General features: G+C 38.4%; 1 protein-coding gene across 8 annotated transcripts in view; it reads right to left on the bottom strand.

Annotated features, from left to right (window-relative positions):
- NUMB (NUMB endocytic adaptor protein) overlaps nt 1–26581 on the bottom strand; it is a 186457-nt gene that overhangs the window by 147367 nt on the left and 12509 nt on the right. The gene's annotated exons all lie outside the window — the stretch shown is intronic.

Raw genomic sequence — 26581 nt, 5'->3', positions numbered from 1 at the left:
AGACACTCTTCTACTTGCTGGGGAAGCCCAAAAATAAATAAGATTAGTCCCTCCTCCTAAAAATCTCCCTATCTAACAGGGAATTAGACACATAAACCTCAAATATAACGGGTTAAGTTTTCTAATAGAGGCTTTGCATCTTACAACATACAAGAGGTAAAATAATGGAATGAATTTTTAAATTAAGTAGGATTTTTAAAAAGATTTTATTTGCAGGGGATTGGGGGGGAGGGCCACCTGGCTGGCACAGTCAGAAGAACATTCAACTCTTGATCTCGAGGTCGTGAGTTCAAGCTCCACATTGGGTGCAAAGATTACTCGAATAAATAAAACTTTAAAAAATGAAATTTTATTTTTTTAAGTAATCTCTACACCCAATGTGGGGCTTGAACTCACAACCCCAAGATCAAGAGTCGCATACGCCACCCACTGAGCCAGCCAGGTGCCCCAAATTAAGTAGGATTTTATTTTTTTTCTTATTTTTTTTTTTTTTATTTCTAGGAGAGAGAGAGAGACAGCGCGAGCAGGGGAAGGTCAGAGAGAGAGGGAGTCACAGACTGAAACAGGCTCCAGGCTCTGAGCTGGCAGCCAGCACAGAGCCCGACGCGGGGCTCGAACCCACGAACCGCGAGATCATGACCTAAGCGAAAGTCGGACGCCTAACTGACTAAGCCACCCAGGTGCCCCTTAAGTAGGATTTTAGAGCTTTATAGTTGTATGAGTAATTACTTAACCTCTTTAAATACCAATTTCTTTATTTCCAAAACAGGAATGATTACAGATAACAGAGTTGTGGTAAAGAGATAAGATGTAAAAACAAAGGACAAGCCACCCAAAAGTTTGGCTTATATACTTTCCAGAAGACAAATTAAAAATGTATCATATATTAATGATCGGCACAAAAGGGATTATTTACAACACTGATTTACACTCAGGGGTACCTTTGTCCACTAACCTCTAAATAACTGAAGGCATACAACCAAGTTTGCTCCATTTCCCAGCACCTAGTACAATTCCTTAATAATAGCAAGTACTAATAAATGGTTTATTAGAAAAAAGGACTGAATGAATGAATGGCTTCTTTTTTTTTTTAAACAGGAATTAAAGTTGTAATAGCTGAAAGTAAAAATCTTAAATTTTCATTCAAAACTAATTTTAAGTGTGTATTTTAAGTACCCAAACCTGTCATACTGGAACCTGGATATGCCAGCCTGTTTTAAAAAGCAAACTAGGGGGGCACCTGGGTGGTTCAATTGGTTAAGCTTCTGACTTCAGCTTAGGTCATGATCACCATTCGTGAGTTCGAGCCCCACGTCAGGCTCTGTGCTCACAGCTCAGAGCCTGGAACCTGCTTTGGATTTGGTGTCTCCCGCTCTCTCTCTCTCTCTCTGCTCCTCCCCTGCTGTCTCTCTCAAAAATAAACATTAAAAAAAAAAAAAAAGCAAAATGGGGGGTGCCTAGATGGCTCAGTCCATTGAGTATCCAACTCTTGATTTCAGCTCAGGTCATAATCTCACAGTTGTGAGATGGAGCCCCATGTTGGACTCAATGCTGGGTGTGGAGCTTGCTTAGGATTCTTTTCTTGCTCCTTCTGTCCCTCTGCTCTTTCTCTCATAATAAACTTTTTTTTTTTTTTTTTTAAAGAAAGATATTAGAAACTTATTTTGTATGGACATTTTCAAATAATTATGTTTAAACACTTCCCCAAAAATAAAAACAGCTGAATTTTATTTCCAGAGGATGCTCTAAAAGAATTTCAGATGTAACTTGCAAAATCTATTTTTAGCCAACAATATGCTTCACTTCATTTCTTCCCTGGCTTCATTCTAGAACAGACTAATAATGCTTCTGATGTTTTATCTGAGTTTTAACACTTGTGTTAAATAATAACTAAAGGGGTGCCTGGGTGGCTCAGTCAGTTAAGCATCCAACTCTTGATTGTGGCTCAGGTCATGAATCTCATGGTTCATGGCATCAAGTCCTGTATCAGGCTCTGCACTCACAGGCTGGGGCCTGCTTGGGATTCTCTCTCTCTCCCTCTCTCTCTCTCTCTCTCTCTCTCTCTGCCCCTGCCCCACTTGCGCACACATGCACGCACACACACAGGTGCACACACACACTCTCTCTCAAAAATAAATAAACTTAAAAAGAAGAAAGAAAAATGAACTCCCAGATTGGTTTATGTTACAAGTAGCTGTCCCTAGAGGAATGGATCAGAGAAGGAAGCTTAAGCACAACATTTAAGCTTTATTCAGACCTGGACGACAAAACTCTGACATACTTCTCACACAGAGTATGCCTATGGGGAAAAAACTACAGTATCTATTTTTAAAAAATAACAACACTTATTTTTACTTTTTTTTTAACCAGAATCGCTATGTCAAATATAGTGAGCATAAAGAGGAAACCATCCCAATTACAAATTAAGTCCTCCTACTCAAAACTTAACTCAAATTCTGTTTATCCAACTAGATATTTACTTTCATCATACCCAAAGATCCCCCTTTCACTTCCCAATATCTGTTCAAAGGTGTTAGGCCCAATTATCATCCGATCTCAAATCTAAACGCCTTTCAAAAAAATAGGTGATTACCTCCTTAATGTCATATCCCCTCTTAATATGTGACCACTAACAGCTCTCATAATTTCATTTCACCAAGGCCAAGTGTGATGTATTACTCACAACTCCAAGCCTGAGCTGCATGGCTCCAAATCATTCTTCTCAAAGTAGTAGCACGCTATTCTCTTAATTATACATGAATTCCTTGCTACTCAAAATGTGGTTCACTGACTGGTAGCATCTTAGGCTCTACCTTACACCCATTGAACAGAATCTGCATTTTAACAAGAACCTCAGGTGATTCATACAAAGAAAATTTTAAGAGGTATTGTCCTAATTCAATCATTCAGGGTCCCTTCCTCCTGCCTTACAGTTCTTGAATTGCAATTTAGCATATAATGAAAGAGATTCTTTTTCTTTAGAGCATATTAAGACCCACCAAAATGAAGTGAGAAATCTTTCAATAAGATTACACAGAGGCGCCTGAGTGCCTCAGTTGGTTGAGCGTCTGACTTCGGCTCAGGTCATGATCTCACGGTTCACGAGTTCAAGCCCCACATCAGGCTCTGTGCTGACAGCTCAGAGCCTGGAGCCTGCTTCAGATTCTGTATCTCCCTCTCTCTCTGACCCCTCGCCCCCCCCCACTCACACTGTCTCTCTCTTTCTCTCAGAAATAAGTAAAGCATTAAAAAAAAAAAGTTCTACAAATAAACCATGGTATATCCATACATTGAAATACTATACAGCCATTAAAAATGATAATGCAGGGGCATCTGGGTGGCGCAGTCAATTAAGTACCTGACTCTTGATTTCAGCTCAGGTCTTGATTTCAGCTCAGGTCGTGATCTTGTGGTTAGTGAGTTTGAACTCCAGGTCGGGCTCTGCACTGATAATGCAGAACTGCTTGGGACTGCTCTCTCCCCCTCTCCCTCTGCCCCTCCTCCTCTTGTGCGTACACACACATGGGCATTCACCCTCTCTCAAAATAAACAAAAAAAAAAAACCCCACCTTTTTTAATGATAATACAGATCTATAAACATTAATTAGGAAAAAATAGTAAACCCTACGGTGGTTCCCCAGAGAAAGTAAACACAGAATTACCATACGATCTAGCAATTCCATTTTCTGGGTATACAACCAACAGAATTGAAAGAAGGGACTCATATATTTTTACAGCAAAGTTCATAGCAGCATTATTTATAATAACCAAAAGATGAAAACAACCTAAATGTCCACTGACAGATTAATAAGAAAAATGTGGCATATACATATAATGGAATATTATTCAGCCTTAAAAAGCAATGTTCTGACACATGCTACAACATGGATGAGCCTTAAAAACATATGCTAAGTGAAATAAAACCACATACAAAAGGACAAATATTGTATGATTGCATGTTTTTGAGATATTCAAAGTAGTCACATTCAGATAGAAACGTAGAATGGTGGTTGCCTCGGCCAGGGGGAGGGGAGAACAAGTTGTTACTGTTTAATGTATACACAGTTTCAGTTTAGAAAGATAAAGTTATAGAGATGGATAGTGGTGATGACTGCACAACAATGTGAATGTACTGAAACTGAACTGTACATTCTAAAATAGTTAAAACAAAAAATAATAATAATAACATGGTTAAAACAGTACATTTTATGTATATTTTATTACAATAAAAAATTATAATGAAAACCATAACACATCTTCTAGACTGGAATAAACAGTTTATTATTTTTGAGTTCTAGTCATAAAAAATGAGATTTAAAAAATGCATTACCTTGCTTATTTCTGTTCTATTATTATTATTCAGTACCCCCTAGACAAGTCATCAAGAATAGTACCAAATGCACACCTGTCAGAATGACTAAAATCAACAATATAAGAAACAACAGCTGTTGGCAAGGATGTGGAGAAAAAGGAACACCTGTGCACTGTTGGTGGGAATGCAAACTGCTACAGCTACAATGGAAAACAGTATGGAGGTTCTTCAAAAAGTTAAAAGTAGAACTACCCTACTATCCAGTAATCTCACGACTGGGTATTTGCCCTAAGAATACAAGAACACTAATTCAAAGGGATACATGCACTCTATGTTTACAGCAGCATTATTTATAATAGCCAAGATATGGAAGCAGCCCAAGTGTCCATTGATTAATGACTGAATAAAGAAGATGTGTGTGTGTGTGTGTGCGCGTGCGCGCGTATAATGGAATACCATCCAGCCATAAAAAGAATGAAATGTTGCCATTTGCAACAACATGGATGGAGCTAGAGAGCATAATGCCAAGAAAAATAAGTCACTCAGAGAAAGACAAATACCATATTTCACTCATATACAGGCTCTAAGAAACAAACAAGAAAAGGTAAAAAAGAGAGAGAAATCAAGAAACAGATTCTTTTTTTAAAAAAAATATTTTATTGGGGCANGACTCTGAAATAGGCTCCAGGCTCTGAGCTAGCTGTCAGCACAGAGCCCGATGCGGGGCTCTGAACCCACAAACCGTGAGATTATGACCTGAGCTGAAGTCGGACTCTTAACCGACTGAGCCACCCAGGCGCCCCCAGGAAACAGAATCTTAATTATAGAGAATATACTGATGGTTACCAGAAAGGGAGGGATGGGTTAAACAGGTGATAGAAATTAAAGAGTGTATTTCTCATGATGAACCCAGGGTGAGGTATAGAGCTGGTGAGTCACTATGCTGTACACCTGAAACTAACATAGCACTGTACATTAACTGGAATTAAAATAATAACCTAAATATAAAAAAATAGTACCATATGTAAATATTCTGAGTTCAAAGCATAGCTGTGTAAATTACAGTTTGTATACATATTCTAAATAATTAGACACTAAATCAGAGTTAAAACTTGTAGCTTCTGTGCTTTTTACAAGTTACTTAAAAGTCAAATTCCCATGTAAACTAACTCCCATGCTCTTCAGCAAAAAATTCAAGCTATTTAGAACACAGCAGAGTAAAGAACTCAAGTAAGAGGAAATATCTCAAATATCTGAATATGCACATTAGAAAGTCACCAGAAAACTGAAGAATAAACTACTGAGACCTGATCCTTTGAGAATACACAGACTATGGTCAAAATAAGTAAAAGGAGGGGCCAAGTCTGATATCAAAGTAAACATCAAGAATAGAAATCTCCAATCAATCCCATCTTGCCCCTTGCATCCTCTGAGAATGGCCCGACTCTGGCATAACTCAAAATATTTGATTAGGGCATACCTAGGGAATTCATTCCATGAAGGAGTGGAAGGTATGTAAGGACTGAATCCAAATTTAATCCTATCTGAAACTATTAAGCTCAAGTACCAGAAGTCTCCAGGTGTGGGAGCAGTGCTCGTCTTAGCCAGGTACACTCTCACCTCATAAGATGCTGCCCTCTGGCACTCTATAGGCAAATTTAAGTCAGGTTAACACATTGCTCTCCCCAAGAAACTAAGGCAACTATTTTAAACTGTGAAAACAGGGGCGCCTGGGTGGCTCAGTCGGTTAAGCATCTGACTTTGGGTCAGGTCATGATCTCATGGTTCGTGGGTTTCAAAAGCCCCGCGTCAGATTCTGTGCTGACAGCTAGCTCAGAGCCTGGAGCTTGCTTTGGAGAGAGAGAGAGAGAGTGTGTGTGTCTCTCTCTCTCTCTCTCTCTCTCTCTCTCTCTGACCCTCCCCTGCTCACGCTGTCTGTCTGTCTGTCTCTCTCTCTCAGAAATAAATAAAAACATTTAAAAATTTTTTTTTAAATTTTAAAAATTTAAAACAAACTGTGAAACATTTAGGTCACAATTAGCAATTAAAGAGGAAGCGAAGTAGGGGCACTGGGATGGCTCAGTCAGTTAAGCATCCTACCTTGGCACATGTCATGTTCTCGTGGTTCATGGGTTCAAGCCCCATATCAGGCTCCCTGCTAACAGCTCAGAGCCTGAAGCCAGCTTTAGATTCTGTGTGTCCCTCTCTCTCTGCCCCTCCCCCACTCGCACTCTGTGTGTCTCAAAAAGAAAACTTTTTTAAAAAAAATTTGTTTTAAAAGAGAAAAAGAAGTAAAATGGGAAAGATGAGTGCATCACATATATTAAGGATGAATACTGATCCTCATTTTTCTTTCAACTCTGTGCGTGTATGGGGGGCAGGTCACCATCAAAAATGTTTAAAATTCACTGCTGTAGGGAAACACTTGTATGTCTACACATGAAGACAAGCAAAAATGTGTGCAATACCAACAAAATGGAAAAAAACAAATGTCCATCTATAGGAGAAAAGATAAACTGTGGTAACAGTCATACAATGAATACGTATACCTGAGAAAATGAATCATGGTTACACAAACTGATTTGCTTGAATCTTAAAAACAGAATACTGAGGGGCACTTGGGTGTCTCAGTTGGTTAAGCATCTGGCTCTTGATTTCGGCTCAGGTCATGATCTCAGTTTGTGAATTTGAGCCTCATATCAGGCTCTGTGCTGACAGTGCGGAGCCTGCTTGGGATTCTCTCTCTGCCCCTCCCTCTCTCACTTTCTCTCTCTCTCAAATAAACACACTTCCAAAGATACTGATTAGCCAAAGCAAATAAAAACATATATGTAGTAAATGTATACATATATAACATGGTTTCATTTTTACAGCTAAAAAATAAGCAATACTAAACAAAATAGTTTTGAAATACATACAAATGTGATAAACTTAATGGAAGGGAATAATAAACAAAACCAAAACAAATCTCTGAATAGTTTTATCCCTAGTGGAGAGGCAGGTGAATGGAAATCAAGGAGAAACATACCAACAATATTGGTGACATTCTATTCCTTAACCTGGGTGATGAGTTCACAGCTACTGGTTTTATTACACGCTTCATTACTTACATATACAGTATCAAATTCTTGTCTGTGTATTAAATACTTCATAATGGGAAGGGAAAACAGAAAAGGAAAAGATAGGGGAAGGAAAAAGAGGGACAGACAACTGTAACATGGGTCAACATGTACCTCCTATCTCTCCCTGGAAGAGGCAATGTAAAGTTCCATTAAATATAAGTTTTATCCAGTAACCTCACTAAAACAAAAGATTTTTATTTTAAGAGCACAAACCTGAAATGAAGGCAATTTTTCTATCCACAGTTTTTAAAACTTAAGATAATACCTAATGTAATATAAGAGAAAGGAGTAATTGAAAATAATACATTGTAATATATAAATGCTCAGGTATAACCATCTTGATTTCATATTATTAAGGAAACAGACACTGGCACATATACACAGAAATGCCATGCACTTAACATCAATAAATGTAGACTGACACAAATGAGTTGTATTGGAAAATCAGATGCCAAAAAGGGCAATGCATTAGTAATATGATTTTCCAAAACAGTTAACTCATTAAAGTTCTGGACAAAACAAGGACAATGTAAAACTAAGTAGTTGCTTCCTGGAAAATTTAGTGTCTGTTAAAACTGTACAGGGACGCCTGGGCGTCTCAGTCGGTTAAGTGACCGACTTTGGTTCAGGTCATGATCTCATGGTTTTTGGGTTGAGGCTCCGCGTCAGACTGTGCTGACAGCTTGGAGCCCGCTTCTGATTCTGTGTCTCCCTCTCTGCCCCTCCCTGCCTCAAGCTCTGTCTCTCTGTCTCAAAAATAAATCTTTAAATAAATAAATAAATAAATAAATAAATAAATAAATAAAACCATACAAAATACTACTTCATTTAAATGTGGGGCGCCTGGGTAGCTCAGTTGGTTAAGTGTCCAACTTCTGCTCAGGTCATGATCTCTGGGTTCATGAGTTCAAGCCCCATGTCAGGCTTGACAGACACAGCACATTCTGTGTCTGCCTTGCTCTCTGCCCCTCCCTGACTCACACTCTGTCTCTTTCTCTCTCTCTCTCAAAAATAAACATTAAAAAAACTTTTTGTATGTTTGTTTTGTTTGGCTTGGTGCAAAAAGGTGATTTTATTAAAGCAAGAGGACAGGACCCAGGGGCAGAAAGAGCTGCAAAAAAACTTTTTAAAATGTGTCTAAAGATAAACAGAATTAACATCAGATAAGTACAAACAGGTTTTTCACCTACAAGATCTGGGAAAATGTTCAAAAATCATGCAGAACTGTCTCTAACACTGTGGAATGTATGGCATTCTTGGCTCCTGCTCATTGAATGTCAATACTGTATTCACCCCACCTTAATTATTGTACCAAACAAAAGTGCACCTTCAAAACTTCAAATATTCATAGGAGTATTGACCCCAATGAGAGCCAATGAATACAAGAAAGGCTAAGTCTCAGGGTGGCCTCCAGACAGCCTTTATTTTCATGACACCATAAAGCTGAATGTAATGATAAGGCCTACCCAATTTCTAACTTTGGCAAAAAAGAAATCCCCATACAATGAAGAAATTTATTATCAGAGAAAGTATAAAGGCAGATTAAAATACAAGGATACCCTAAATGAAATGGACACATTAAACCAAAGGTTGGCAATTTTTTCACCCCTGTGACAGCAATCTTTGAGGGCAGTGTTATTTTGCTAAGATGCAACAAATGTCCCAACTGAAAAGCACTATAACACTCAAAAAATGTTATAGTTTACAAAGCATTATTTAATTTCAATCTTTATAGCAATTCCAAGAGACAGATACCATTACTCTTTTTTATATTACTTATAAGGAGAACAACCAAAAAAGGTATCAAAGTTACAGAGCTAGTCAACTGAGAGACAGGACTTCAAGCTCTCTCATGTAGGGCTTGATTCCACCAACTGTGAGATTATGATCTGAGCTAATATCAAGAGTTGAATGCTTAACCAACTGAGCCACCCAGATGCCCCTCAACATTTCTATTTTAAAAGAAACAATTTTTTTTCATCTATGCTTCTAAATTCATGGGTAAAGTTTGAGTAGGATGAAGACCTTAGGTAGTTAAAATACGCAAGCATATTAGTTATAAACTACACACATGCTGAAAGTCTGTCTTATATTATTTTTTAAGTAATCTCTAGACCCAAACATGGGGCTCAAATTTACAACCCCAAGATCAAGAGTCACATGCTCTACAGAATGAGACAGCCAGGAGCCCCTGTCATATATTTTCTCTCTCCATTTTGTTCTTCTTTCCCAAAGAAGAGTTTTACTCAGTCATAACTATGGTTGTCTAAGCCAAAAACTCTACCTCAAACAAAACCTAATTTTCTCCCTCATGCACACTGTTACTTCCCTTTTCCTGACTTGAAATTCACTCCATTACAACTTCCATAATCTCTGTGATATCTATACATACTGCACTGACTTTTGTGATTAGTAGTTAATAGAAAATATATGCAACAGAACTTAACATCAATCATTTGACTATTTCTAAAATGCCACCACAAAGAATTAAGTACTTCAGCACTTTATTATACTGAAAAATATTGCAATTCATCTTGAAAAGCCTCCAATTCAAAGTTGCTAAGACACAGATTAAAATTAGATTTATTTTTAAAAATTTTTTAATGTTTTATTTATTTCTGAGAGAGAGACAGAGAGCATGAGCAGAGGAGGGTCAGAGAGAGGAGGAGACACAGAATCTGAAACAGTCTCCAGGCTCTGAGCTAGCTGTCAGCACAGAGCCCGACGCGGGGCTCCAACCCACAAACTGTGAGATCATGACCTGAGCCGAAGTCGGACGCTTAACCAACTGAGCCACCCAGGCACCCCTAAAACTAGATTTAAATGTCTCACCCAAAAGCCTCAAAACATGCCACAATCCCTAGACATATCTGCAGAAATGTCAAATACTGAATGACCAGTGTTTGGGGGTTGTTATACATATATATAGGTATGGACATAGATAAAGATATAGGTACAGATAGATATATCTGTATAAACACAGAAACAAAAAAGGAATTATAGGACAAACTGAAATTATAAGAAGAGCTACCATACATAAAGCACTTATATATGCAGGCATTGTTCATAGAATTCAGATACAAGTATGTATGTATCTCCTTTCATCAGCATAAAAAACAAAAGGTAAGGGCTATTAACTCAAATTTCATTTTTATTTTTATTTATTTAATATTTATTTATTTTTGAGAGAGACACAAAGTACAAGCAGGGGAGGGCTAGAGAGGGAGGGGGACGCAGAATCCAAAGCAGGCTCCAGGCTCTGAGCGGTCAGTACAAAGCCGGACACGGGTGGTGAGATCATGACCTGAGCTGAAGTCGGACGCTCAATTGACTAAGCCACCCAGGCACCTCTATAGTTCCAATTTTAAAGAGGAAAAACTGTGACTTTGAAAGATTAAAAAGTTCTACTTGGTGCACTAAATTCACCCAAATAACAATATACAAAATATGTCAAATACATAAACAAACTGCATAACTAGCTCAAAAGATAACATAAATCTCACTCAAGCAGTGATAACAAACATAAATGCAAATTGGTAAGCAGTGATAAAGCCACGAGCCCACTAGGGTCCTAGTCCAGAAACAGTGGCAGCTGGAAGTTTGGCTTCCCTGGGGAACAGGGACTAAAAGTGGTCCATATAAGACAAGGGATTTATCAGAGCTAGGACAGAGCAACGGCTGGGGTAGGGCTCCCTTATAAAGAAAACTTGGGGTGGTTGGCTGGCTCGGTCGGCAGAGCATGTGACTCCTGATCTAGGGGTTAAGTTCAAGCCCATGTTTGGTGCAAAGATTACTTAAAAATAAAATCTTTAAAAAAAAAAAAAAAGAAAAAGAAAACAACTTGCCAACTCTGCCTGGGGCTATGGTTTATAGTAAAGAACTCCAATGAAGGTGACAGGACACAGACACAGCTTCAAAAAAGTAACCAGGCCACCTGTTAGCTCTGTGACTGGATCTGCAATATCCGCACTATCACCAATATCTCTGAAGGGCAGGAACTCTAAACCTGGCTGTAGAATTGGGGTCCAGAGGCAAGCATAAGACTTCTATGCAAGGAGGGAGGTGAACACAGAAGGACAGCTGAGTCTCAATAATATTTGCAAAGAGATTAATATTCAAAATATATAAAGACTGTATATAACACCAAAATAATAATAATAATAACCTGATTTAAATGGGCTGACGGCCTGGAGTGCCTGGGTGACTCAGTCAGTTAAGTGTCCAACTTCAGCTCAGGTCATGATCTCACAGCTGGTGGGTTCAAGCCCCCTATCGGGCTCTGTGCTGACAGCTCAGAACCTGGAGTCTGCTTTGGATTCTGTATCTCTGTCTCTCTCTGCCCCTCCCCCACTTATGTGCATGTGCTCACGCTCTCTCTCAAAAATAAACGTTTAAAAAAATCTTTTAATAGACAGAGGGCCTAAGTAGGCATTTTTCCAAAGAAGATATAAAGATGGCCAAGAGACACATGAAAAGATGCTCAATATTACTAATCCTCAGAGAAATGCAAATCAAAACCACAATGAGCTATCACCTCACACCAGTCAGAATAACTACTATCCAAAAGAAAAGAAGTAACAAGTGTTGGTGAGGATGTGGAGAAAAAAGAACCTGCATGCACTCTTGGTAGAAATGTAAATTGGTGCAACCACTATTTTAAGCAGTATGGAGGTCCCTCAAAAAATTAAAAATAGAAATACCATATGATCAGTTAATTCCACTACTGGGTATTTACCAAAGGAAAACAACACTATTCAAAAAGATACATGCATCTTTGTTCACTACAGCATCATTTACAATAGCTAAGACATGGAAGCAACCTCAGTGTCCATCAATACATGAATGGATAAAGCAGATGTGTTTTACACACACACACACACACACACACACACACACACACACAGAGGAATATTACTCAGCCATAAAAAAGAATGAGGTCTTGCCACTTGCAGCAATATGGACAGACCTAGAGGGTATTATGCTAAGGAAATAAGACATTAAAAGATCAATACCACACAATTTCACTTATATGTAGAATCTAAAAAGCAAAAGAAAATAGAAACAGACTTATAAACACAGAAAATAAATTAGTGGTTGCCAGGGGCGCCTGGGTGGCTCAGTCGCTTAAGCATCCGACTTCAGCTCAGGTCAGATCTCACGGTTCGTGGGTCTGAGCCCCGCATCAGGCTCTGTGCTGACAGCTCAGAGCCTGTTTTGGATTCTGTGTCTCCCTCTCTCTCTCTGCCCCTCCCCCACTCATGCTCTGTCTGTCTCAAAAGTAAATAAACTATAAAAAAATGTTTTTAAAAAATTAGTGGTTGCCAGAGGGGAGAGAACAGGAGATAGTCAGAATAGGTAAAGGGTACAAACTTCCCTAATTATAAAATAAATAAGTCACAGAGATGCAAAGTACAGCATTGGGAATATAGTTAATAATATAGTAACACTGTATGGTGACACATGATGACTATATTTACTAAGATGGACATGGCATAGAATTGTCTAGTAACTATATTGTGCACCTGAAATTATTTTTTTTAGATTTCTTAAAAAAAAATTTTTAATGTTTTATTTCTCAGAGAGAGACAGCATGAGCAGGGGAGGGTCAGAGAGAGAGAGGGAGATACAGAATCTGAAACAGGCTCCAGGCTCTGAGGTGGCTGTCAGCACAGAGCCCAACGCGGGGTTTGAACACACGAACCACCAGATCACGACCTGCGCCAAAGTTGGACACTTAACCGATTGAGCCCCCCAGGCGTCCCTGTGCACCTGAAATTAATATAACATTGTATGTTAACTATACATCAATAAAAACTTAAAGAAAATATAAAATTACACTTCCAATTAAAAAAAGAGTAGAAGACAACTAAATCTGCTGTTATATTCTGGATATTCCATTCTCCATTTCCTGAATGTGTAACTAATTAAGACTTTCTGGTGATTCCTCATACCCCTGGGTATTTATAAGATAAATCCTCATTACTTAAGATAACCAGAAAAAAAAACCTACCACTCAATAATCATGATAATCTGAAAAGTTTTTTTTAATGCAATAAAGTTACAAAAACCTATTTCTAACTGATAGCCTTTGACAACTCCAAAACTAAGCATCCAGTTTCCCGCAATAAAGAAAAGTATCTTTATAACTAAACTTGTTGATTATGTCTAAGCAAACTTTAAGTGATGCAGGATCTCTCAAATTTAGCCTTCCTATTATCAACCAGACACAGTCCTATTATCAACTAGACACAGGACTTTCCTACCACTAGGAAGGGAGTGGTTTCCAGTTTTAGGATGACACAATTGTAAGGCTCCGAAAAGGAATTAAAAATAGTCTCTAGAAGGAATAACTCATAACAAAAAGTGTGTTTTAGCAAAACAAACATCAAATTAGTAATCATTACTTAAATTCTAGATCTACCTCTGTCACTAATCGCGTGACTTTGGCTAACCTACCTTAGGCTGCAGGTTCTTTTTCCCTACTAATTCTAACATTATAACACTCTTTAAAACATCTGACAGGAATGTTTGCTACACACAGACAAATTCCGAATTTTCATGTTTTCTAGAGCTTCAAAGAACTTTACAAATGCTCATGATGCCTGTCTACCACTCCCTCCTCCCAAAAAAAAGTCACATAAGTAGAATGTAAAACATTTTCTTGAGACAAGTTTTCTGAAATACTTTAATATTTTTTAGTGTTTATATATTTGAGGGAGAGAGAGCACACATGTATGCACAGAGGGTCAGAGAAAGAAGGAGAGCGAGAATCCCACGCAGGCTCCACACTGTCAGCAAGGAGTTCAACGTGGGGCTTGATCTCTCAAACCATGAGATCATGACCTGAACCAAAACCAAGAGTTGAATACAACCGACAAAGCCACCCAGGCACCCTAAAATTCACTTTTTTTTAATGTTTATTTTTGAGAGAGAGAGAAACAGCACATGAGTCAGGAAGGGGCAGAGAGAGAGGGAAACACAGAATCTGAAGCAGGCTCCAGGCTGTCAGCACACAGCCCGACATGAGACTAGAACTCACCAAATATGAGATCATGACCTGAGCCCAAGTCAGAAACGTAACCAATTAAGCCACCCAAGAGCTCCCTGAAATTCACTTTTAAGTGTATACTTCTGAGTTTGAAAAATATATACAATCATGTAACCACCACCACCAACCAAGATATAGAACAGATATAGGCAATGTAGACTACCCCCCAAAAAAATTTCCCTCATGCCCCACTCCCTGACAACCACTAGTCAGTTTTATGTCCCTTTAGCTTCACTAATTCCAAAATATCATAAAAAAAAGAATCATACAGTATATGGCGTTTTGAGTCTGGCTTCTTTCATTTAGCATAACACATTTGATATCCACCTATGCTGCTGTATACACTATCAAATAGTATTCCACAGTATGGAGGTACCAGAGTTTACCAATTCACAGTCAAAGTACATCTGAATTTGTTTCCAGTTTGGGGCATTAGCACAGAAATCTCTGCTTGACTATAAGTTTCTGAGTACTAGGAGTAGAAATACTAGATCACTATAGTAAGTGCATGTTTAATTGTATACGAGTACCTGCCAAACTGTTTTCTAAAAAGACTGTACCTGGCACAAAAATAGACACTTAGAGGAGTGCCTGGGTGGCTCAGTCAGTTGAATGTCTGACTTCGGCTCAGGTCATGATCTCACCGCTCACGGGTTCGAGCCCCGCATCAGGCTCAGTGCTGACAGCTCAGAGCCTGGAGCCTGCTTCAGATTCTGTGTCTCCCTCCCTCTCTACCCCTCCCCTGCTCATGCTCTGTCTCTCTCTCTCAATAATAAATAAATGTTAAAAAAAAATTATAAAAAACCAACCACTTAGATCAATGGATCAGAATAGAGAAACCAGAAATGGACCCACAAATGTATGGCCAACTAATGTTTGACAAAGCAGGAAAGAATATCCAATGGAATAAAGACAGTCTCTTCAGCAAGTGGTGTTGGGAAAACTGGATAGCAACATGCAGAAAAATGAACCTGGACAACTTTCTTACACCATACAAAAAAATAAATTCAAAATGTATGAAACACCTGAATGTAAGATAGGAAGACATCAAAATCCTTGAGGAGAAAACAGGCAAAATCCTCTTTGACTTCACCCACAGCAACTTCTTAACACGGCTCCGGAGGCAAGGAAAACAAAAATGAACTATTGGGACCTCACCAATATAAAAAGCTTCTGCACAGTGAAGGAAACAATCAACAAAACTAAAAGACAACTGAAGGAATGGGAGAAGATATTTGCAAATGACATATCAAATAAAGGGTTAGTAAGTATCCAAAATCTATAAAGAACTTATGAAATTCAACCCCAAAAAACAAATAACCCAGTGAAGAAATGGGCAAAAGACATGAAAAGACACTTCATCCACATCCAGATGGCCAACTGACAGATGAAAAAAGGCTCAATATCACTTATCATCAGGAAAATACAAATCAAAACCACAATATGATACCACCTCACACCTGTCATAATAGCTAATATTAACAACTAAGGAAACAAAAGATGTTGGTGAGGATATGGAGAAAAAAGATCTCTTTTGCACTGCTGGTGGGAATGCAAACTGGTGCAGCCACTCTGGAAAAATTTTTTGTATGGAGGTTCCTCAAAAAATTAAAAATAAAATTACTCTACGACCCAGCAATTGCACTACTAGGTATTTATCCAAGGGATACAGGTATGCTGTTTTGAAGGGGCACATACACCCCAATGTTTACAGCAGCACTATCAACAACAGCTATAGTATGGAAAGAGCCCAGACGTCCATCAATGGATGAATGGATACAGAAGACGTGNTGCACTGCTGGTGGGAATGCAAACTGGTGCAGCCACTCTGGAAAAATTTTTTGTATGGAGGTTCCTCAAAAAATTAAAAATACAATTACTCTACGACCCAGCAATTGCACTACTAGGTATTTATCCAAGGGATACAGGTATGCTGTTTTGAAGGGGCACATACACCCCAATGTTTACAGCAGCACTATCAACAACAGCTATAGTATGGAAAGAGCCCAGACGTCCATCAATGGATGAATGGATACAGAAGACGTGGTATACATATACAATGGAGTATTACTCGGCAATCAAAAAGAATGAAATCTTGCCATGTGCAACTACGTGGAAGGAACTAGAGGGTATTATGCTAAGTAAAATTAGTCAGAGAAAGACAAGTATCATATAACTTCACTCATATGAGGACTTTAAGCTACAAAACAGATGAAATTAAGAGAAAGGAAGCAAAAATAATATAAAAACAGGGAGGGGGACAAAACCTAAAAGACTCATAAATATGGAGAACAGAGGGTTACTGGAGAGGTTGTAGGAGAGGGGATGGGCTAAATGGGTAAGGGGCATTAAGGAATGTACTCCTGAAAACATTGTTGCACTATATGCTAACTGACTTGGATATAAATTTAAAAAATAAATAAAAATAAATAAAAACTAAAAAGACTTTACCAACAATGAATAAGAGGTTTTTTGTTTTTTTTATTTTTTTAAGTTTTTATTTATTTTGAGAGACAGCGAGCACACAAGGGAGCACAAGTTGGAGAGGGGCAGAGAGAGAATATCCCAAGTAGGCTCTGTGTCACCAGCACAGAGCCCGATGTGGGGCTCAAACTCACAAACTGAGATTGTGACCTGAGCCATAATCAAGAGTCAGACACCTAACCAACTGAGCCACCCAGGCACCCCTGAATAAGAGCTTTTTAATCATTTTAAGGAAAAATAAGTTTAGATCTTATGTCACAAATTTCATAGAAAGATCCCAAATAGATCCAGATATTTATCAGAGGAAATTATTTTACTGTGTGCTATATGTACAAAGCAGTTAGCAAAGGAAGTTGATTTGATAAATATTCACATTTATCAAATAGACAAAGATTTTTTTAAATAGGCTTTAAAATGTCACATTTGTATCATACTCATAAGCTCTACAGATCAAAAAGTGTGTGTGTATGTGTGTTTAAATCCATTTGGCTAGAAAGTAAGTTTAACTATTAGAATGGAAGATTTCAATGGCTAAGTCTATATAAATTCTGATTATTTGGGACATAAATAAGAAAGAAGACATAATAAAAGATTTTATCTTTCCAACTCACTTGTTAAACTGTCTCTCAGATATCGTTCTTTAGGTTCCTGGGTGGCTCAGTTGGTTAAGCATCCAACTCCTGATTTTGACTCAGGTCATGATCTCATGGTTTGTGAGTTCAAGCCCCACATTGAGCTCTGCGCTGAGAACTCAGGGCCTGCTTGTAATTCTTTCTCTTCCTCTCTCTCTGCTCTTCCCCCACTTGTGCTCTCTAAATAAATAAATAAACAAACAAACTTTAAAAGAAAAACAAAAAGACACTCAAAGTGAGCCACCCAGGTGCACCCCAAAAAATCTTAATTCTTAATGAGACCACCTAGTTATGAAACCCTCCACTATCTCCCTATCATTCTCCTGGCTTCACTTGTTTTTATCCAGTACAGATTTCACAGTTCAATTACTACTTGCACTCAATTTAATGTTTCCCATGTCACTCTCCTTCACATTCTCCTACCAAAACTCCAGTTAACCCTCTCCATGACCACAACAGAGCAGCTAAATAGTGAAGAAAATCACATATACACTTAGACTGATTACTGTCATAAATTTACAATTAACAACTTCATCCACAGCAATATTACTCTAAAAGCTCCCTGTTAGTGGCTGTTTTATAACTTTTCCTCAATCCTTAAACATTTCACCCCTCCTCTCCATTTCTCCTGCTCCTTAGTTTACAATACTTTTATTAAGAAAATAGAACCCATCAGCTGAAAGCTCCCTATTTTTCCACAACCAAAACTATAACATCCCCCCACAAACTGAACCAGTCATCTTCTTTTCCACTACTTTAAAATGAGTAAGTATATCTGATTACTAGTAAATGGCCACTGAAGTTTGCTCTTTGTAATATCTCTTTCACTTAAAGATTTGCTTCCTTTTATAACTGCTATCATCAATTGTTCCTCCTCTATAAGATCATTCTCATTATCATGTAAACATGTACCATTACCTCCCATAGTTACAGAGTTTTTTTAGAGTATCCCATCATTCCTTATGCAGCTATGCCCCACCTCTTTCCCCATTTCTCAGTTACCATTTATAGTTACACTTCTCAAAAAAGTATCAGCTCTCACAGTCTCTAATTCCCAACCTTCCATTCACTATTCAATCTGCTCCAAACTGGTCCACCTTCACAAGTTCATTGAAACTGTCTCTTAAACAAGTAGCACACCTAAAGGAATAAATGAAGAGAGCTTAATGGAGAGACTATTTAGAGAGCAATTAAGAAGCTATTACCTTCTCTAAACACCTAGAAGGTAGAAGAGGTACAAGTTCTCACCTCTCTGTAACCTAAAATTACTGGAACCAGAAAAAGCTATGGCAGTGGAAAAGGTACTCTGTAGCTAAACAGCTATAGGTGGAAGTATGCAGCTTTTGCCTAAATGGCAGCCACATAGGGAAGATGAAAGGGAAGAAAAACTCTAATCTCTTTTTCCCTTCCACTGTCCAATCTCCTGTCAATTATACCTCCACTGGCAGAACACACCATGAAGCCAAAAGGCAAAGAAGCCTGGGTGATATAAACCATGGAGGTCAGCCTTCTGAAGCACAAAGCAGGAAAGAAAAGGGCAAAAACAGATCTGGAGAGACATACAGAGATAACCAACACAAGATCATCAATAATTTCCATTCTGATATATCAAATTGGCACTGTTCCTCTCTCGGCTTCCATGACATGACAAATTCTAGTTTCTCTCCATATAAACTCCCTTCTCCCCTTTCATCAGAAGGCATATTTGGAGTTACTGTAAGCTTAGTACCAGAGAGCTGATCTTACCTTTTCCTCATGCCTCTCAATCCATCTATATAATGACAATTTCCACCAGCACTTCTCCTTAAGCTCTAGCCACCCATATCACATTATCATTTTAGATGCCACTTGGAAATTCACAGATCCAAAACAATGATTGTCATCCTCTTAAAAAAAAATGTTTGGGGTCCCTGGGTGGCTCAGTCAGTTAAGCGCCCAACTTGGGCTCAGGTCATGATCTCACTGCTCGTGGGTTTGAGCCCCGTGTCGGGGGTCTATGAGGACAGCTTGCAGCTTGAAGCCTGGAGCCTGCTTCATATTCTGTCTCCGTCATCTCTCTGACCCTCCCCTGCTCATGCTCTTGTCTCTCTCTCTCTCAAATATAAATAAAAAAATGTTTTCAATGTTCTTTTCCCAGTCCACCTGTATCTCAATAAACACCAAGCCAGAAATTTGGGAATAAGCTTTGATTCCTTTGATTTATTTTTCTCCTTCATATCTAATCCATCAGTAAATCTTGAAAACTCTACAGCTAAAATGTATCTTGAATCCATCCACTTCTATCTATACTTCCAACACCCTTCTAAATAGCTCTTCCTGCTTGCTTTCTTGCCTCCCTACAATCCAATTACCAGATAATAGTCATTTATGTTTTCAAAATGTAGATCATATTTATCTTATCCTCTGCTTAACGCCCCTCAATGGCATCCCATTACCTTTAGAACAAAATCCAAATCCCCTACAGCAACCTAAGGCACTTCATGATCTGACTTCTTTATACCCATCGAGCCACATCTTAAAAGCTACTTTTCCTCACACTCAAGAAGTTCTAGCCTTACTTCAGTTTCTCAAAAACTCAAGCTCTCTCCCGCTTTAGTCTTCTCACATGCACAAAATACCTCCAGTTCTGTGCATGGAGGCTCTTTTAATTCTTCATATCAATTCAAATGTCAACCCTAAGTGTGGCCTTTGCCAACAAGATCAAAACTAGTTCCCCTGTTATTCTCCCACCACAGCATACTATTATTTTCACTGGATATACTAAAATGGCAATTTTCCTGTGTACTTATCTCTTTATTGTACATCCCCTTCCACTACACTATAAGCTTTGTGAGGGCAGAGATGATTAAATTAATTCAATCCCATTACCACTGAAGACCACCACATGCAAGGAACTGTGTGTGATAGGCAACTGTGGGAGTGACAAAGAATAAGTCAAAGTGACAAGGATTCTGTACCCAGTATGTGCATAATCTACTTAGGGAGAAAAATGTACATTTAACTATAAATGCAAAGCAAATAATATGCCATATAATATTGCTACAAAATATTATGGGATCAAAAGAGAAAGAGATAAAATGTAGAAAAAGTGATAAATAAGAAAGCCCTTATATAAGATAGTTCTATTATGGCTTAGAAGGATAAAAGGAAAAAAAAAGCATTCAAAGCAGAGCAAACAGCCTTAATAAAAAGACAGAAAGGGCAAAAAGTGAAAGACACAAAGGAAGAGGAGGTTATAAAGATCAAAACAGCTACAGCATAGGGGCGCCTGGGTGGCTCAGTCAGTTAAGCATCTGCCTTTGGCTCAGGTCATGGTCTCGCAGTTTGTGAGTTCAAGCCCAGCATCCAGCTCTGGGCTGACAGCTCAGAGCCTAGAGCCTCCTTCAGATTCTGTGTCTCCCCATCTCTCTGCCCCTCCCATGTTCATGCTCTGCCTCTCAATAATAAATAAAAAGGTTAGAAATTAAAAATAAAAAAAGATTCTGTGTCTCTCTGCCTCTTCTCTGCTTGTGCTCTCTCTGTCAAAAATAAATAAACATAAAAATTTTTTTAAAAAAAACAGCTACAGCATAGAGAAACTGTAGAATCCCAACGAAATGTTCAGTGATATTAGTTATGGAACAGAAAACAAAATTTTTAGTGAGTGTGCTACAGAATTCAACTTTACCCACTATAAAATGAAAATATAAGGTACTTTCTTTTCTTTTTAAAGGTTTAATTTAATGTTAATTTATTTTTGAAAGAGGGAGAAAGTACAAGCAGGGGAGGGCAGAGAGAGAGGGAGACAGAGGATCCAAAGCAGGCTCCATACTGACAGCAGAGCACCCAATGCAGGGCTCAAACTCACAAACCATGAGATCATCACCTGAGCCAAACCCAAGAATTGGATGCTTAACCAACTGAGCCACCCAGGTGCCCCAAAGTTTATTATTTTTGAGAGAGCACAAGTGGGGGGAGTACCAAGAAAGGGGGGACAGAAGATCATAAGCAGGCTCCATGCCGACAGCAGTGCGGGGAATAAAGGGCTCAAACTCACGAACCATGAGATCGTGACCTGAGCTGAAGTCTGACACTCAACCTACCAAGCCCACCCAGGTGCTCCAATATAAAGTATTTTCAAATAAATGAAAACTAAGGTCCTTTCCAGGTCTAAATTTCAAATGATGGAGCTCATATACACAACTAGTTTTAAAGTAAAAAGTGCTCGGGGCACCTGGGTGGCTTAGTCGGTTAAGCGTCCGACTTTCGCTTAGGTCACGATCTCACAGTTCGTGGGTTCATGCCCCGAGTCGGGCTCTGTGCTGACTGCCGGCTCAGAGCCTGGAGCCTATTTCAGAGTCTGTATCTCCCTCTTTCTCTGACACTCCCCTGCTCATGCTGTCTCTCTCTCTCTCTCTCTCTTTCTCCTAAAAATAAATAAAAAACATTTAAAAAAAAATAAAGTAAAAAGTGCTCATGCTCATTAAAAGCATGTTTCATCAATTTCACATAGAATTTATAATGACTTTTAAGGTAGTTGTAAACTAACAGTCTAAACAATTTTTCAGGGCACCTGGGTGGCTCAGTCAGTTAAGCGTCTGACCAGCTCAGGTCATGATCTCATGGTTCACCAGTTCAAGCTCTGCGTTGGGTGCTATGCTGAGAGCTCAGAGCCTGGAACCTGCTTTGGATTCTGTGTCTCCCTGTCTCTCTGCCTTCACCCGCCCGCCCCATTCATGTGCTCTCTGTCTCTCTCAAAAATAAATAAAAACATTTTTAAAAATTAAAAACACACCTCCTACATNTCAGTCAGTTAAGCGTCTGACCAGCTCAGGTCATGATCTCATGGTTCACCAGTTCAAGCTCTGCGTTGGGTGCTANGGGGAGAGGGAGGGAGGCAAACCATGAGAGACTCTTGAATGCTGAGAACAAACTGAGGGCTGATGGGGGTGAGGGAGAGGGGAAGGGGGGTGATGGGCATGGAGGAGGGCACTTGTGGGGATGAGCACTGGGTGTTATATGGAAACCAACTTGAGAATAAACTATTAAAAACATAGATAAAAGTATCATTAGAAAAAATATTAAAAACAAAACATTTTAAACAACAATTTTTCAAAAATCTTACTCTTTCCAAAACTTTAATCCAAAAGGTATATGGAAAGAAGTGGCAGGCAGGGGATAGGTGAGGATGACCACTCAAGAGACTTAATATTACACCCAGCCTATATTTGAAACTAATTTAATTAAATACTTCTAAAAGAAAATGGCAAGTTTTTTTAGCAATATTCTCAAAAGTCATATTTTTACTGATATTAAGTTGCAACACTGTTATTCATAAGCCTTTAGACAGTAACTGTCTGTTGTTCACTGTATTCATTAAATAAGAATGTACTGATTACCAAATACCCAGAGATTCTAAGCAGTATACCAAATATCATAGAATTTTAAGGGTTAAGAGAGATTTAGAATAAAGATAATTTTAAAGAATAACAACCTGGAGGTATGAGGCTGACTCACCATTCCAGATACCTAAATTTATTACAAAGCTACAGTAAATAAAGAGTGTAATACCAGCTCTGAGATAGGTAAAGAGAGCATTAAAAAAGGCCCATGTGTAAACAGAAATATATGACTTACGATCCTTAATGAAGATGAGTGGCAAATGGATGCTACTCTATAAATAGCACTGGCACTACTTATTTTTCTATATTTAAAAATTTTAATTATATTCATGTATTATTCACTATTATTTCAGAATAATTTGAATACTTCAGCATTAAAAAAACCTTTAAAGACCATAGAGTCCAATATCATCACTTCATAAAAGAAAAACAAAGACCCAGAGAGGTTAAAACATTTAGGCAAATCACAGCGTGGCCACACAGGAATTAAACCCCATCTCATGAATTCTTTATTGAATAATTTACATCCTTTCATTCAATAGACACAAAATACTTCCCATCTACCCCAATTTCTTTAAGTTACCCATGATATCAACAATGTCAAATCAGAAGTGAGGAAAGACATGAAAGATGTGGCAACATAAAAAGCCAATACATACTTTCATTTCCTTCCTTAAACTTTCTTTCAAAGAAATTGACCAAAAAATCTACAGGGCACCTGGCTGGCTCAGTCAGTGGAGCGTACAACTCTTGATTTTGGAGTTGTGAGCTGAGGTCCCACACTGGTAGAGATTACTTAAAAATAAAATCTTAAAAAAAATCTAGGGGTGCCTGGGAGGTTCAGTTGGTTAAGCATCTGACGCTTGATTTTGGTTCATGTCAAGATCTCACAGTTAATGGGTTTGAGCCCCACATTGGGCTCTGTGCTGGCAGGGCCTGCTTGGTATCCTCTCTCTCTCTTCCCCTCTCTCTCCCCTCCCCACCCCCTCAAAATAAATAAATAAACTTTTTAAAAAATCTAGCCCTAACCTAAAAAATTAATTTTATCTAAATCCAATATGCAAGAGATTCAGGAAGAAAAGAATTTTAATTTTTTTGCTAATGTTTTTATTTACTTGGGGGGCGGGGAGGCAGAAAGAGAGGGAGAGACACAGATCTGAAACAGTCTCCAGGCTTCGAGCTGTCAGCACAGAGCCAGACCCAGAACTTGAACTCACAAAACCGTGAGATCATAACCTGAGCTGAATGAAATTGGACACAACCAATTAAGCCACCCAGGTGCCCCAGGAAGTACAGAACTTTAAAAACTGATGCTTGGGTCAGCACATCATAAATATCTATGGGAATATCAGTGTTTAGGGAGTACCGTTATTAGGCCCAACATTTTTCAGTCACAAATTCCATCAACCTCATATCTCACTCAGTTTGTTTCCAGAAGATGTTAAACATTTACGTTTAGAGATTTTCACAAAGACCAGTTAAGCAAACACTGCTGAAGACTGTCTGAAAGTAGTCGCTCCAATTCCAAGGCTCAATGAAAGTACAAACAGAAATGACATCTTCTCTAGGAAAGCCCTCAATCTCAGGTTACTAGAGTTGCTCACCATCTGTTAATTCAGATAAAACTTTCCTTCCATAAATCACCCCTACCCTGGGATACATGACCACAGTATTGAGAGTGAGAGAGACTTGTATAGAATCTATTTGCAAACTTAGAAATCCTAATTTGGGGTGCCTGGGTGGCTCAGTCATTTAAGTGTCCGACTCTTGGTTTTGGCTCAGGTCACGATCTCACGGTTTATGAGATCAAGACCCATGTGGGGCTCGGTGCTGAGAATCCCTGCTTGGGATATTCTCATTCTCTCTCTCAAAATAAATAAAGATAAAAAAGAAAAGAAATCCTAACTTAAACAATGACCACCACTACCACACAAGGATATTGCCCTATAAAGAACTCAACATTGACTGCATTTAATCACTTTAAGCACTGAAGGGAAAGAATATTGCCTCTGAAGCCAGATTATCTATGTCTGAGTCTACCATTTGCTCTATGATTTTGAGCAAATTGCTTAACGTCTGTACCTCTGATTCCTCAACAGGAAAATAAGGATAATAATACCTACCCTCATAGGAGTTATTGCAAGAATTAAATTAGTGCATGTAAAGAAAGCACTTAGAACAATGCCTAGAATACAGCATTAGCTGCTGCTAGTATTATTATTACTACCTGATCCCATTACTTGACTATCAGTTCTCACCTGTGGCTCAAATACAGACTAGTTTCCTAGCCAGATTATGCAATTTTAATGTTCCTGAATCAACGATTCACTGTACCAAATTCAAAATAAGCTCCACAAAACACAGCCTCAAGTCTTCTTTTTGAATCATTTACTATCAGTCAAAATTCTCACAAATATTAATCAACAGCCAATTTTTCTTAACTCCAAGAAATCTACATGAATTATCACTATGATATATAACTTCTGAAAGATCATATACTTGAAATAAATCCTTTTCATTTTTTAAAATGTTTATTTATTTTTGAAAGACAGAGACAGAATGAGAGCAGGAGAGGGCAGAAAGAGGAGACACAAACCCAAAAGAGGCTCCAGGCTCTGAGTTGTCTGTCTGCACAGAGCCTGATGAGGGGCTCGAACCCACAAACCGTGAGATCATGACCTGAGCCAAAGTTGGACACTTAACTGACTGAGCCACCCAGGCGCCCCTTCATTTTACTTTTAATTACAAATAAAGCTCTGACCAAATCAGATTAATAAGTCTAGATCCATATATAGTAATAAAACATCCTGAAGCTCTTATTAAGATATTTACTATTAATCTGCAAATTTGCTTTGTAAAGATTTTAACCAAAAAAAAAGTATTCAACATCTTTAGTCATCCGGAAAATGCAAATTAAAACCATTCTAAGACATCACTTTGTACCCACTAGAATGGCTAAAAAGATCAAATAACAACCCAGGTGGTGGCAAAGATTGGCAGCAACTGGATCTCCTACACTAATAGTAGATAACCATTTGGCAAATTCTTTTTTTTAAGTTTATTTATTTTGAGGGGGGGGAGGGGCAGAGAGAGGGAGAAAGATCCCAAGAGATTCCCCGCTCTTAGCCCAGAGCCCCATGTGGGATTCAAACTCCTCAACCATGAGATCATGACCTGGGCTGAAACCAAGAATTACCACCCAGGCGCCCCCAACAATTTATTGTAAAGTTAAACAGACATGCACCCTATGGCCTAACAATTCCCATCTTAGTATTCAACCAAGAGAAATGAAACATATGTTCCCAAAAAGACTTGTACAAGAATGTTTATAGCATCCTTATTCAAAGAAAGCAAAACTGGAAATAACGCAAATGTCTATCAACAGAAGAATGGAAAAACAAAGTGCGGTATTCATAAAATGAAATACTGTGAGACCTAGGAAGTTAATTTGTTGTTTAAGATAATGATATGAATTTATTATTCAATGAGGATGCTTTATTTTCTTCAAATTCTCTCATTTTAAAATGCATTTTTATCCCTCATTGAAGATAATTTTTATTCTGAAAATAACCTTATTTTTTGTTTAGTAACTCACTTGAGGT

This window comes from Crocuta crocuta, unplaced genomic scaffold, assembly GCF_008692635.1.
Source record: "Crocuta crocuta isolate KB4526 unplaced genomic scaffold, BGI_CrCroc_1.0 scaffold186, whole genome shotgun sequence".
In the NCBI taxonomy this organism is placed as follows: Eukaryota; Metazoa; Chordata; class Mammalia; order Carnivora; family Hyaenidae; genus Crocuta; species Crocuta crocuta.
This window is presented reverse-complemented; position numbering and strand designations above follow the sequence as displayed.